The sequence below is a fragment of the Sturnira hondurensis genome, unplaced genomic scaffold, assembly GCF_014824575.4.
Source record: "Sturnira hondurensis isolate 20B ecotype Veracruz unplaced genomic scaffold, ASM1482457v3 Scaffold0016098, whole genome shotgun sequence".
Taxonomy (NCBI): Eukaryota; Metazoa; Chordata; class Mammalia; order Chiroptera; family Phyllostomidae; genus Sturnira; species Sturnira hondurensis.
Window position 1 is genome coordinate 1052602 of NW_028088729.1, and position 15164 is coordinate 1067765.

Here is a 15164-nt window from a genome sequence, read left to right on the forward strand (position 1 = left end):
AAATAGTTGGAAACAGGTTAAGAAAGTGTGGGACAGTCTTCTGTAGTAACTTTGTAGTCTAGTCCTTTGGCAATTGACTTGAATTTGATTGTGTTTAATTAAAAGGGAAATATATAAAATAGCAATTGAAATGTTGTAAATGATGACTTAGCCACAGGTACACTGTCATTGATTCTGGGAAATGTCAGAGTGTGAGGCAGAAAGAAATAAATCATATACCTGATCTAAAGCAGAAAACCAGTGCTATATTTTTAAGGGTCCTTGGACTAGTCTGGGAATCTGCTGGCCTCACATTATCTTCTGCTTACGTATATCTGTGAATTTTAGTTTTAAAACATTTAAAAGAAAATATGTTTAAGAAGATGGGTGGTTGGTCATCCAATTTTTTTGTTTCAAGAGGTTAAATCAGTAATACTCTTCTATTCCCTAGTAAAATTTGGAACCAGTTGGCAGATAAAGGAGCCAGGTGGATAGAAATCAAAATGTATTTTTTTAAATCAGTGACAGGACTTGGAGAGTGTGGTTTATGTATGTGGCAGCAGTGGGCTTTGTGAGACTGTAGCCTTAGATGAGGTAGAAACAATCCCTCTAAGCCCTGGAGATGTTGAGCCAGGGTAGGCCCACATCTAGAATAAGGCAAGTGTAATCAACCTACACTTGGATATCATAGGACACCTCTAGTAAAAAATTTAGTCATTGAGCCCGTGTCTGCCCCCTTGGTCCTAGTTTTTAATGAAAGACTTCTGCTTTTTCATTCTAGAATACACTAGAATGGACATCTTGATTTTGTAAAGACTATCAGATGATATATGATTTGTAGTTACCCACAGAGAAATGCAGTATAGCACAGCAGTGACGGGAAGTTTATCCTGGTGTCTCATGTAAAAGTTTCATGGGATAGTAAAATGATTTTTTCATGTGTGGCTTTCCCAAATAGTTATCTCAGACCTAGAATCATTTTTTATCTTATTCCTGTCACATTCTGTATTTGGGGAAACTACTTAGAATTTGTGGTGTTTTTGATTCACATAAACTTACTGCATATTGGTTTTAATCAAATCTTTGGAATGTCAACTGTTGAAGAAGAAGAGCATTGGAAGCAAGGACTATAAAGGAAAGAATAAACAAATGGGATCTCATCAAAATAGAAAGCTTCTGCGCAGCTAAAGAAAACAGCATTAAAATAAAAAGACAACCAACTGTATGGGAAAACATATTTGCCAATGATACCTCAGACAAAGGTTTAATCTCCAAAATATACAAAGAACTCACACGACTTCACTCTAAGAAGACAACTAACCCAATTAAAAAATGGGGAAAGGACTTGAACAGACACTTCTGCAAGGAGGACATACAGAGGATCCAGAGACACATGAAAAGATGCTCAATATCACTAGCTATCAGAGAGATGCAAATTAAAACTACAATGAGATACCACTTTACACCGGTGAGAATGGCTATCATAAACAAAGCAATAAACAACAAATGTTGGAGAGGGTGTGGAGGAAAGGGGACTCTGGTCCACTGTTGGTGGGATTGTAGACTGGTACAACCATTATGGAAAACAGTATGGAATTTTCTCAGAAAACTAAAATTGGACTTGCCTTTTGACCCAGCAATTCCACTGCTGGGATTGTATCCTAAGAACCCTAAAACACCAATCCCAAAGAACCTATGCACCCCAATGTTCATAGCAGCACAATTTACAATAGCCAAGAGTTGGAAGCAACCTAGGTGCCCGTCAGTAAATGAATGGATCAAAAAACTATGGTACATATACACAATGGAATTTTATGCTGCAGAAAGAAAGAAGGAGCTCCTACCTTTTGCAACAACATGGATGGAACTGGAAAGCATTATGCTGAGTGAAATAAGCCAGGTGTTGAAGGACAAATACCATATGATCTCACCTCTAACAGGAAGCTAAACAACAAAGCAAACAAGCAAGCAAAATATAACCAAAGACACTGAAATAGAGAACAGGCTGACAGAGACCAGAGGGGAGAGGGGAGGGAATTTCAGGGGAAATAAGGGAGGGATTTAGAGGAACCTATATAAAGGATACATGGACAACAACTGAGAAGGGTGGAAATGGGAGGGAGGGGGGAGCATGGGGGGTGGGACGGGATGGGAGTAATAGACAGAAAACTGTACTTGAAAAATAATTAAATAAAAAAATTAAAAAAAAAAAAGAAGAGCATTGGATTGGAGGTTGAACTCTTGGCTAATGGGCTTGATTTTCATTATTTTAGTTTCCCATATATGACAGAACTTTTGTCTTGAAGAGGTAGGAAGTCAGTTTATTTCTTTAATTAAAGTCACCATTTATCAGGGCTGGCTTTTTGGTGGTTCGCAGGTTTCTGTTTTATTATTGAGAGTTGTAAGGTTTGGAGCAACTTGAACTCTCACACATTGCTTGTGGTTGGTGTGGTTGATGCAAAATGGTGTAGTAAGTCTAAGCAATGGTTTGGTGGATTCCTACAAAGTTAAACATGCATTTGTCATATGACTGAGCCATCCTATTCTGTGTATTTACCCTAGAGAAATGGAAACATGTTCATATACAAACGTGTTCATGAATGTTTGTAGCAGCTTTATTTGTGATAGCTGAAATCTGGAAACAAGCCAAATGTTCAACAGGTAAATGAATAAACAACCTTTGGTATAGTCATACAATAAAGTACTATTCAATAGTAAAAAGTAATGGATTGTTAACTCACATATTACTTGGGTGAATCTCAAAGACGTTATGCTGAGTGAGAGAAACCGGTCTGAAAGGGTCATATATATACTGCATAGTTCCATTTATTTAACTTTGAAAATACAAAACTTTAGTAATGGGAAACAAATCAGTGGTTTCTGGGATTAGGTAAGGTGACGGTGTAAATGTTAAGGAATAGTATGAGGGAATTTTCTTGGGAGTTATAGAACTGTTCGGTATTGTGATTGTGGTAGTGCTTACATGAATCTATAAGTAGTTAAAATTCATAGAACTGTACAACAAAAGAAAATAATTAGTTTTATTGTAAGACAATTTAAAAAGTAAAAAATAAAAATACAGCATTAAGGAAGTTTTTAAAAAAGAAAGAAAAGAAAAAATAAGCCCTAGACTAGGAGGAAATATTTATTTTGCATTTTTTTATTGTTGTTCCAGTACTGTTGTCCCCATTTTCCCGCCCACCCCCACCTCCCACCCTTGATCCTTCCTCTCTTTGGCTTTGCCCATGGATCCTTTATACATGTTCTTGGACAACCCTTCCCTTTCTTTCTCCCATTATCCCCTTCCCCTATGCCCTCTGGTTACTGTCAGTTTGTTCTTTATTTCAGTGTCTCTGGTTATATTTTACTTACTTGTTTGTTTTGTTGATTAGATTCCACCTATAATCATATACTCAATAAGGAACTTGTGTAAGAACATATAAAGATTCTTAAAATTCAATAAGATGGCCCAATTTAAGCAGGACAAGAGATTTGTCCTAACAAGTGTTGTTGAGTATGTGTATAAACTATAACTCTCATTAATTGCTGGTGGGGATATAAAATGGCACTCTTTCCCAAATGGAGAAGAGTTCAGTCACCTCAATAAATTCAATAAAAAGGAAAAATAGTTAACATACATTTACATATGACACAGCAGTTCCACTCCTGGGTATCTATCCTAGAGAAATGAAAACATATGTCAGTTTACACTTGTATACGAATGTTCGTAACAGCATTATTCATAATAGCAAAAATTGGAAACAATCTAAATGTTCATCAACTGGTGAATGTATAAACAAAATATAGTATATTCATACAGTAGAATACTATTTGGCAACAGAATAATGAAGTACTGATACATTCCTTCCACATGGATGAACCTTGAAAACATTAGGCTTGGTGAAAGAGGCCAGACGCAAAATACTGCTTGCATTGTATGATTCTATTTTTATGTGAAAAGTCCAGAAAAGATAAATCTATATAGACAGAAAATAGGTCAGTAGTTGCCTGGGGCTGGGAATAGGAAACAGGGAGTGACTACAAATGGAAAATTCCCAAAATTAGATGGTAGTGATAGTTGTACAATTCTGTGAATATAATAAAAGTCATTAAATTGCACGCTTAAAATTCATGAATTTTATAGTATGCAAATTGTACTTCAATAATTTTTCAAAGTATTTCACTACATATTTAAACAAGTAACAAAAATATTTGAATGAATTCTCCTTGAAACTAATATATCCATGAATAGCCCAGATGCATAATAAGTAGCAGAACAAGTAAAAAATATTGAAAAGGCTATAACACTCATTGTCAAAAACAGAGTCACTTAAATGACCCCCAAACCTGAAAAGTTATTGTCACTGCTGGCATGAATCTCTTGCATTCTCTTTATTCACTGAATTAGAAATCATTATTATTATCTTCAAACAGTGTATAACTGGATCTGGAATGGGATGCTTTCAGATGAAGCATTAGAACTCAGATTGCCCCCAATAGTGCTGTAAATAAAACCCCCAGTAGTGGCCAAACCAAAGTGATGATTATTAACTCCCAGTAGCTCCTTTAAGGGAAGGTTGAGGTCTTAGTAGAGGGGAATAGTGCATCCATGCACCCGTTCCCCAATTCCTTAACAAAGGCTTATTAATAGAGACATCTATATATTGCACCTGGTGGATGGCGATGTCGGATTACAGGTGACGGAGAATCCACTTTTTCAACTATTCTCTCAACAACTTTAGTCACAGAAGTGGAAATTGGCACTAGAGTAATGGGGGCTGGCTTCTTTAATGACTTCATGGGATTTTTGAGCCACATTTTGTCCATAATTAAATTCCTTCCTCATACCACCAATTTTGGGATGGGCATATACATACACTGTATGTAGGGTTTTTTTGTTGTTGTATCTCTTAAAAATTAGAAAAGTTGGTATTGTATATCATCAGCACAAGTTGAATGTCTTCAGTTTTTTGACTGAAAAATTCTTGAATTTTTGAAGTTGTGTTTTAAGCTACATCAAATGTCATCATCTTGTTTAAGTCACATCAAATGTCAAAAGAATTTCATCCATATTTGCTTTTTGTAAATGGTCAAAATCAAATTCATTCCTGACATTAGTCACAACCTGTGAAGTCAGTAATCCTCTATTTACCAGCTGATATCTATGTGCTATTTTCTGGCTTACATACATACTAGATTATATCTCTTTGTCATCTGGAACTCTATGATGTTGATCCAGGAAAATCACTCATGCCTCTGTTGCTTTCCATCATTTTTTTTCTGAATACTGAGCATTCTGAGCTTTGAAAAAAATCTAGTGTCATGCTTTCATTCCTTGTAGTCATGATCTCTTTACAGTTTGACAGATGAAAATATGCCATTCAGGTGGGGTTAAGATGGCAACAAAGTAGCACGGAGGGAACCCAGCTCCCATGCATCTGGTAGAAAATCTGGGTGGATCTACTAAAGAACAGCATAATCAACCAACAATTCCCCAACATTTATGAAAATAAGAAACCAGAGAGTGTGACAGAGGAACCAGACACCTGCAGGTCGGCGAGGACTCCAGAAGGCGAGTGAGGACAAAAGCGGCTGCGCCTGCAGCGCGCCCAAGGCAGGAGACCTCCTGTGGAGCGAGAGTAGGGACGAGAAGTGGTGGCCAATCTGGGCCGGCACCATCAGGAGGAAACAGAATCGCCATCTGAATCCAGGGCCGGGGGGCCTGTGGCAGAGTGAACTCCTGAGGCCCGGCACCCGGTGGGCCAGCAACAGACTCCGGCAACAGACTCCGTGGGAGAGAACTGACTCCCCCCCTCCCCGTCTAGGCAGGCAGGTTAATACTGGGCAGAGACCTGTGGGCTTAAGATAACGTAAAGGGTGGCAACTGCGAACTCTGTGGTCGCCAGCCCGCCAGCCCACCAGCCTGCCAGCCCGGGGAATTTAAGAAGGACACTGTCGTTGCCGATCTTTTGGGGATTGGCTGGGCTGAGAGGCAGGCTTTGTGGAGAAGTCTCTATTGGAAAGTGAACTGAGGGGCTCTGCAACAGCAGCTTGCCTCATGGCCAAACCACCCAGCAGCCATCCAGGAGAGGGGTGGGAACACCTGGGACCCGCCATAGGATTGAGAAGGGTGGTCCCGGATACCGCGGGACACATGCAGCCTCCCGGGGGTGTGTGCGCCACACAGTCCAATTGGCAGCCTGCTCGAGTGCGCCTTCATAGCCGCCCTCAGAGACCCAGCTACCAGAAAAACCAGTTTGGACAGCTTGAAACCAACAAAGGAAGGGTGCTTTTTTCTTCTTCTTTAGTGTGTGTGTGTGTGTGTGTGTGTGTGTGTGTGTGTTTTCCCTTCCCCCACTTTTTTTCTCTCTCAACTTCTTTTGTAAGTAATCTTATATCTTGTAAACTGTATTGTTGCTGTATCTTTCAATACTCTGTCTTCATTTCTTTTTCTTTTTGTCCAGTTTTAGTCCTTCCGTTCTTCCCAAATTTCCCGCTTATTCCCCTTTTCTCCTGACTTTTGTGTGTGTGTGTATGTGTGTGTGTATGTGTGTGTGTGTTGGATTGTTCGTTTATATGTTGCTTAGTTTTCTTTTAGGTGTATTATTATTTTTTTGCATTATTCTTACTCCTTTTTTATTTTAAGAATATCTTTGTATCGCTCCTCTTTCTGTACAGGTTTCTTAGTCCTGGCTGGGTATATTGTACTACCTGACAGGTTCCCACTGCTTTTTCCTCCACAGTGTATTGCTAATTTTCTATACTTCACTTGCTTTCCTTTGCCATACTATCCAAGCTCTATAACCGCTGTTTAGACAGATCACATAGAATCTATCACTTGAGTGTTGCTCTAATATTATTGTAAATAAGAGCTGTTCTATACAACAGTAATATTTCATAACACATCTCTCAGACCTTAGACCACCTTACAGGTGCCTGAATTCTATTACTCTATTTACTCACTCGCTACACCCAGTTACTAACCTGTACTGTCACCTTACCTCAAATCTGACCACCCACAACCACACTGCTTTCTAGATACAACTCACAAGCCCCTGCTTCCCAACAAGAGACTTAACTTATGTCCACCCTTTCCTAAAAGTGGCAAGCTGGGTCGAAGAGCATGGTTCACTCTATACATAGCCTAGAGATTGTCTATTTCTTCTCTGCCCACTGTGTCTGTAAATAACATAAAATAACCTTCTGCTATCACAAACCATTTTTCCTCCCTCTCCAAATGGTCATGCACGTACAATAAAGAAAGGAGTAGGTGGAATTGGAGAACACCAAGATATCTGCAGGAGACTGCACCACTGAATCTCACAGGTATCCTATCACAGAAGTTCACACCATGACCCCAGGGAACCAGAACAGATCAATTTAAGAAGCGGAGGAAAACAAAAAGAGTATCACAAACAATGGGAAGACAAAGCAACAATCCCCAAATGAAAGAAAAGGAGGAAGCCTCAGAAAGAATGTTAGACGAAATAGAGGCAAGTCAATTATCAGATAGGGAATTCAAAGCACTGGTTATCAGGAAATTCAAAGAGCTTACAACAAGCTACCAGAAACTACAGGGGAGCTACAATGAACTCTCTGCAAACTATACCAACATGAAAAAGGAAATAGAAACCATCAGTAAAGGCCAAGAGGAAATGAAGAATACAATTTCTGAACTGAAGAACACAGTAGGAGGTATGAAGAATAGGATCGATGAGGCGGAAGACTGCATAAGTGAGATCGAAGACAGGGTAGAAAGAATCTCCCAGAGGGACCAGGTAATGGAAAAGAGAATCAGAAAAAATGAGGAGAATTTAAGAGAAATGCAAGACAACAGGAAACATAATAATATCCAAATAATAGGAATACCAGAAGGAGAGGAAGAAGAACAAGGGATAGAAACCCTGCTTGAAAGAGTAATAACGGAAATTTTTCCTAAGTTGAGGAGAGATAAAGTCACACGGATCCAGGAATCGCAGAGAATCCCAAGCAGGTGGAACCCAAAGAGGCCTACTGCAAGACACATCATCATTAAAATGGCAAACTTCCAAGACAAAGAGAAAATCCTAAAGGCAGCAAGGGAGAAAAAGGAAGTAACATACAAGGGAGCCACAATAAGGTTACCAACTGACTTCTCAATAGAAACACTCCAAGCAAGAAGAGAATGGCAGCAAATATTCCAAGTAATGAGAACCAGAGGCCGACAACCAAGGCTACTGTACCCAGGAAGGCTCTCAATCAAGATAGAAGGCCAAATAAAGAGCTTCCAAGACAAGAGAATTCTAAAAGAATACGCTTCCACCAAACCAGCTCTACAAGAATTACTAAAAGGGCTGCTTTAAGAAAAGGAAGGAAAAGAGAGAGACGGAGAGGAACACTGGTACAGAAATGGCAATGAATAAGTACTTTTCAATAATAACCTTAAAAGTAAATGGATCAAATGCACCAATTAAAGGACATAGAATAGCTGAATCGATAAGAAAGCATGACCCACACATATGCTTCCTACAAGAGACCCACCTCAGGTCAAAAGACCACTACAGACTAAAAGTGAAAGGATGGAAACAAATTTTCCAAGCAAATGGACAAGAAAAAAAAGCCAGGGTAGCAATTCTCATATCAGACAAAGTAGACTTCAAAAAAGGGCCATAAAGAGAGACCCAGAAGGTCACTTCATATTGCTCAAGGGAAGAATCCAGCAAGAAGACATTAACATCGTAAATATATATGCACCCAACTCAGGAGCACCCAAATATATAAAGAAAACCCTAGAGGACCTCAAGAAAGATGTTGACAGCAACACAATTATAGTAGGGGATTTTAACACCCCACTGTCAAAAATGGACAGATCTTCCAAACATAATATCAACAAAGATATTGCAGCATTAAATAACACTCAAGATGAAATGGACCTAATTGATATATATAGAGCCCTTCATTCCAAAGAAGCTAAATACACATTCTTTTCAAGTGCACATGGAATATTTTCCAAGGTAGACCACATAACAGGACACAAAATGAGACTCAAGAAATTTAGAAAAATAGAAATCATACCAAGCATTTTCTCTGATCACAAGGGACTGAAATTGGAAACTAACTCCACAGGAAAAAACCCAAAACACCCAAAATCATGGAGACTGAATGGTATGCTATTAAACAACGAATGGGTCAAGATAGAAATCAGGGAAGAAATAACAAAAGTGTTGAAGAAGAGCATTGGAAGCAAGGACTATAAAGAAAAGAATAAACAAATGGGATCTCATCAAAATTAAAAGCTTCTGCATGGCTAAGGAAAACAGTATCAAGATAAGAGAAGCAACAGCTTTGGAAAACATATTTGCCAATGACACCTCAGACAAAGTTTTAATGTCCAAAATACGCAAAGAATTCACATGGTTCCACTCAAGGAAGACAAGCAACCCAATTAAAAATGGGCAAAGGGCTTGAGCAGACACTTCTGCAAGGAGGACATACAGAGGATCCAGAGACACATGAAAAGATGCTCGATATCACTAGCTATCAGAGAGATGCAAATCAAAACCACAATGAGATACCACTTAACACCAGTCAGAATGGCTACCATAAACAAAGAAACAAACAACAAGTGTTGGAGAGATTGTGGGGAAAACGGGTCTCTAGTTCACTGTTGGTGGGATTGCAGACTGGTACAACCACTATGGAAAACAGTATGGAATTTTCTAAGAAAACTAAAAATGAACGTGCCTTTTGACCCAGAAATTCCACTCTCAGGAGTATATCCTAAGAACTCTGAAACACCAATCCCAAAGAACCTATGCACCCCAATGTTCATAGCAGCTCAATTTATGATAGCCAAGATTTGGAAGCAACCTAGATGCCCATCGGTCAGTGACTGGATCGAAAATGTGTGGTACATTTACATAATGGAATTCTATGCTGCAGAAAGGAAGAAGGAGCTCCTACCCTTTGCCACATCATGGATGGAATTGGAAAGCATGCTGAGCGAAATAAGCCAGGCTGTGAAAGACAAATACCATATCATCTCACCTTTAACAGGATTCTAAACAACAAAACAAAGAAGCAAGCAAAATGTAACCAAAGACACTGAAATACAGAACGTGCTGACAGGGTCCAGAGGGGAGAGGGGACAGAATCACAGTGGAAAAGGGGAAGGACTCACATGAACAAGTATAAAGGACACATGGACAATAACTAAGGTGGGGGGCGGGGATGGGAGGGAGGTGGGGAACACTGGGGGTCAGGGCTGGGAATACAAGAAAGAAAACTGTACTTGAACAAGAGTTAAATAAAAGAAAAAGAAAATATGCCATTCAGGTTTGCTCCATGCCTTTGTCCTAATATCTTATTTTTTGTAGAACTGGAAGATGCTAAAAATGAACTTAATATCATAGCAATGATTGTTCATTTGCTCCATGGACTACAGTGGCAATAAATAAGAATCTAAGATGTTTGAGGAGTTACTTAAACTCTACCTTGAATTAGCAGTATATATCCTGTTGTTTGGTACAGGAGCAGCAGAATATATTTTTGGTAAAATAAAAAACAAAGTTAACACCAGGACTGGTGTTAACTTTGTTATCTTTGTTGGGATGGTTTTTTAAAATGAATTTATTTCAATCGTTGTTCAAGTACAGTTTTCTGTCTTTTACTTTCATCCCAACTCACCCCCCCCAGTGCTCCCCACCTACCTCCCATTTCCACCCCCTCCTTGTTTTTGTCCATGTGTAAAGGTGAGATCATATGGTATTTGTCTTTCATTGTGTGGCTTATTTCACTCAGCATAATGCTTTCCAGTTCCATCCATGCTTTTGAAAAGGGGAGGAGCTCCTTCTTTCTTTTTGCTGTGTAGAATTCCATTGTGTATATGTACCATAATTTTAAAAGAAAAATTTTATTTATTTATTTTTAGAGAGAGGGGAAGGGAAGGAGAAAGAGTGGGAGAGAAACATCAATGTGTGGTTGCCTCTCATCTGTCCCCCACTGGGGACCTGGCCTGCAACCCAGGCATTTGCCCCGACTGGAAATTGAACCAGTGACCCTTTGCTTCATAGGCCCATGCTCAATCCACTGAGCTACACCAGCCAGGGCTATAATTTTTTGATCCATTCATTTACTGATGGGCACCTAGGTTGATTTAAATTCTTGGCTATTGTAGGCCTGGCTGGTGTAGCTCAGTGGATTGAGCACGGGCCTGCGAACCAGAGGATCGCGGTTCAATTCCCAGTCAGGGCACATGCCTGGGTTGCAGGCTGGTTCCTTGCAGGCCAACTACCAGCAGGGGACGCACGAAAGGCAACCATACATTGATCTTTCTCTCCCTCTCTCCTTCCCCTCTAAATATAAATAAATAAAATCTTTAATAAATAAATAAATAAATAAATAAATAAATAAATAAATTCTTGGCTATTGTAAATTGTGCTGCTATGAACATTGGGGTGCACAGGTTCTTTTGGATTGGTGTTTCAGGGTTCTTATCGTATAATCCTAGCAAAGGAATTTTAGCACAAGAGGCAGCATCATCACCTTCATTCTGCCCGTTTAATCTTTAACATGGATGCATTGGGCCCAGGTAAGGAGGGAAAGATTTTAAAAGTACTGTGTGAAAACAGTATCACCTAATAATGGTTATAGATATGATGGTGATGGTTAATGGGGGAGAGTGTGAAGGTATTTCCTATATTTGATAAATTTGTCTGCAAATATGAACATCCTATAAGGAAATAAAAATACTCCTGTGTCTCCTTTGCTATCAGTATTCACAGTGGATACTTTTGTGATAAGATGTGTGGGAGTTTTCCCACACCAAGCAATTCTCAAACTCTGCTGGATACTGACTGGGTGTCCCACAATTTTACTCATTTCTAATACCATCTACCTAGAAATTGTATCAGATCCTATAGTTAAAGGCTTAGTCCCAGAAGACTGCTGCCCCTCCCATTTTAGTGGCAAGTCGGAAGTCCAGGTTGTCATCTGTGCTTCTGACCAATAGGCTATAAATCAGAGATTTCCTCAAATCCCTTTCTTGGGTTTGATCATTTTCTAGAATATCTCAAAGAACTCAGGAAAAACAGTTTACTAACTTATAAAAAGATATAACTCAGGAACAACTATATAGAAGAGAAACATAGGGCAAGGTATGTGGGGACGCTGAGTTTCTATTACTACTCTCCCAGCGCAGCACCCTCTACTTGTTCACCAAATTGGAAGTATCTGGGTTTGCTTAAGGCAAGATGAGCTTTTTACTAAATAAGTTATATGCCTGGGGCCTGACTACCCATCATGACTTGCCCCATTAGGAGTTTGAGATTATATCCCCCATGAGGTTGCTTTCTGTAGAACTTGTTTTTCATATACATGACTAACTACAGAGTAAAATAAGAATAAATAATGTTAAGTTTGATCTAGAGTGGAGAGTGAACCCCAGAGAGCCCTTAGCAGCCCTCCTGCCACCAGCATCCTTTACCATCACAACTGGGGAGGAACTATGGCTGCCACAGTCAGCTCTAGTCAACATCCTCATTACTGCAACCATGAGCAGTGGGGCTGAAATCCAGCAGCTGTCTGATACACTTCCTCAGCCCTGCCACCAATCAGTGTGATTCCATGGACAGAAGAAGAGGCAGTGGTAGCTCACTGGTCATCAAAATGAAGATTTGGGGAAAAGTAAAATCATTCAGTGTCAAAAACATGAATAGCTTCATCCACAGGAATGATGCCAAACAATATGCACTTGTACACCAGCCTGCCATAAAGAAGAGTTACCCTCAGGAAGCACCACCCCAGGAGGTAGAGAAACTATAGAATGTGATGTCATTGATGGAGAAAAGGGTGCAGAGGCAGCAATGTTGTAGGCCCTGGTGGATTTCCAGTGCCAGGCAATAAAAACCCAGCAGAACGTAACCATTATAAACATTATAAACATTACGGGGGTCCTCTGTGTGTTTACCAGCAAAATTACTTGAATAAAGACAGTGGAGAAAAGGAGAGATTGTAGAGAGTGCCCCTAAATGCCAGACCTAACTGCGTGTACTCTGTTCCCCATATGGAGACCCCACTATGGGTGTTGTTGAGAGTATTCCAATCCTGTCTAGGAAGGAATGATGACGGTGCTAATAATTAGGGTGAATGAGAACAAAGTAGACCAGGAAAAGAGATCACCTATTGGGGATATAGACCATGACTCAGAGCCCCTCTTCATTTAGGAAAGCAATGAAGAGGAACAGAAAAATTAATGATACCCTAGGTCAGCAGGCACCTCAACATAGGTGCCCCAAAACTTTAGTTACCAACATAGACAGCCCTGAAGTCTAAACTGCAAGATGGCAAGAGGCCATAGTTGGAAACTCATCTCTGAGGCTGAGCAGGAAGAGGGTAAGTGAGGACTTGCAATCTGTACTATCATGCGGGTTAGATGCCCAAAAAAGAAAATTAATATGAAATTTGAGCAATAAGACCTGAACAAATGATTGGTGCTGAAGACCTTAAGTGTTGCTTTATGTCCATTAATCAGACAAGTAGAACCATCTGCATTATGGGGTTTTTATTTTTTCTAAAGACACCTCTTTTTGGTAATGACCAACATGTTTTTTTAAAGTCTGATTTTTTCATATACCTTTAAAGCTTTGAAAATTGTTTCATATCTGGTCAATTTGATGTTATTAAGAACCTGATTTTGGACTTCCGGCCAAGATGGAGGCGTAAGTGGAAATACTGTACCTCCTCGCACAACCAAATTTAAGGACAACAAATCTTTGTTGTCCTTAAAACAAAAACACAACAAAAACAGACAGAAAAACAAAAACACAACCAAAATAGGCAGAAAATTGAGTTGTACTGAAGTCCGACAACAACAAACCATTCATCCAGGTAAGAGGGGCGGAATTGGTGGCCAGCCAGCAGAAAGGGGTCCTAGCAGGAAGAGGCTGTGGTTAGCAGACCAGGCAGGTTCAGGACAAAAACCCAGTAAGGCCCACAAGGTGGCTGGCTGACCTCAGACACACATTCATGCGCAGATAAACCAGTCAAGTTTTAAAATGGTCAGTGAGACAGACCATGCAACCCAGGGCACCAGCAATGGGAAATAAAGCCTAAAAACACTGATTGGAAAACTTTCAGAGGTTGAGGTGCCGGGAGAGGCTCCCAGCGTCACAGGAGAGTTTGTTGAAGAGACCTACAGGGTCCTAGAACATACAGAAGCCCCCATACCTGGGAACCAGCACCAGAAGGGCCCAATTTGCTTGTGGGAAGCAGCAGAGAGGAATGAAATCCAAGAGAGAGCGAAACAAATGCCATTGCTCCCTCTCTGACCCTGCCCCCAGTCACAGCCCAGCAACTGGGTAGACCTGCCCTGGTGAACACATAATCCTCTGCCCCTCATACATAATAGGCGTGAACTGACCAAAACATTATGGCTCAAGCAGAAGAACAGCTCAAAGCCTCAGAGCCAATACTTCTAAGCAACAAAGTGATAGCCAACCTATCGGATGCACAGTTCAAAATATTGGTGACCAGGATGCTTACAGAACTGGTTGATTTTGGTCGCAAATTAGATGAAAAATGAAGGCTACACTAAGTGAAATGAAGCAAAATGCACAGGAAACCAATAGTGATGGAAAAAAAAACTGGGACTCAAATCAATGAGTGGACCAGGAGGAACAAACAAACAACCAAACAGAAAAGAATGAAGAAACAAGAATTCAAAGAAATGAGGAGAGGCTTAGGAACCTCCAGGACATCTTTAAACGTTCCCACAGCTGAATTATAGGGGTGCCAGAAGGGGAAGAGGAACAGCAACAAGTGGAAAAGTTATTTGAACAAATAATAAAGGAGAACTTCCCCAATCTGGCAAAGGAAGTAGACTTCCAGGAAGTCCAGGGAGCTCAGAGAGTCCCAAAGAAGGTGGACCTAAGAAGGAACACCCCAAGGCACATCATAATTACATTACTTAAGATTAAAATGAAGGAGAGAATTCTAGAAGCAGCAAGAGATAAGGGGACAGTCCCCTACAAAGGAGTTCCCATCAGACTGTCAGCTGATTTCTCAAAAGAGACCTTCCAGGCAAGAAGGAGCTGGAAAGAAGTGTTCCAAGTCATGAAATCCAAAGACCTACATCCAAGATTGCTCTGTCCATCAAAGCTTTCATTTAGAATGGAAGGGCAGATAAAGTGCTTCTCAGATAAGGTCAA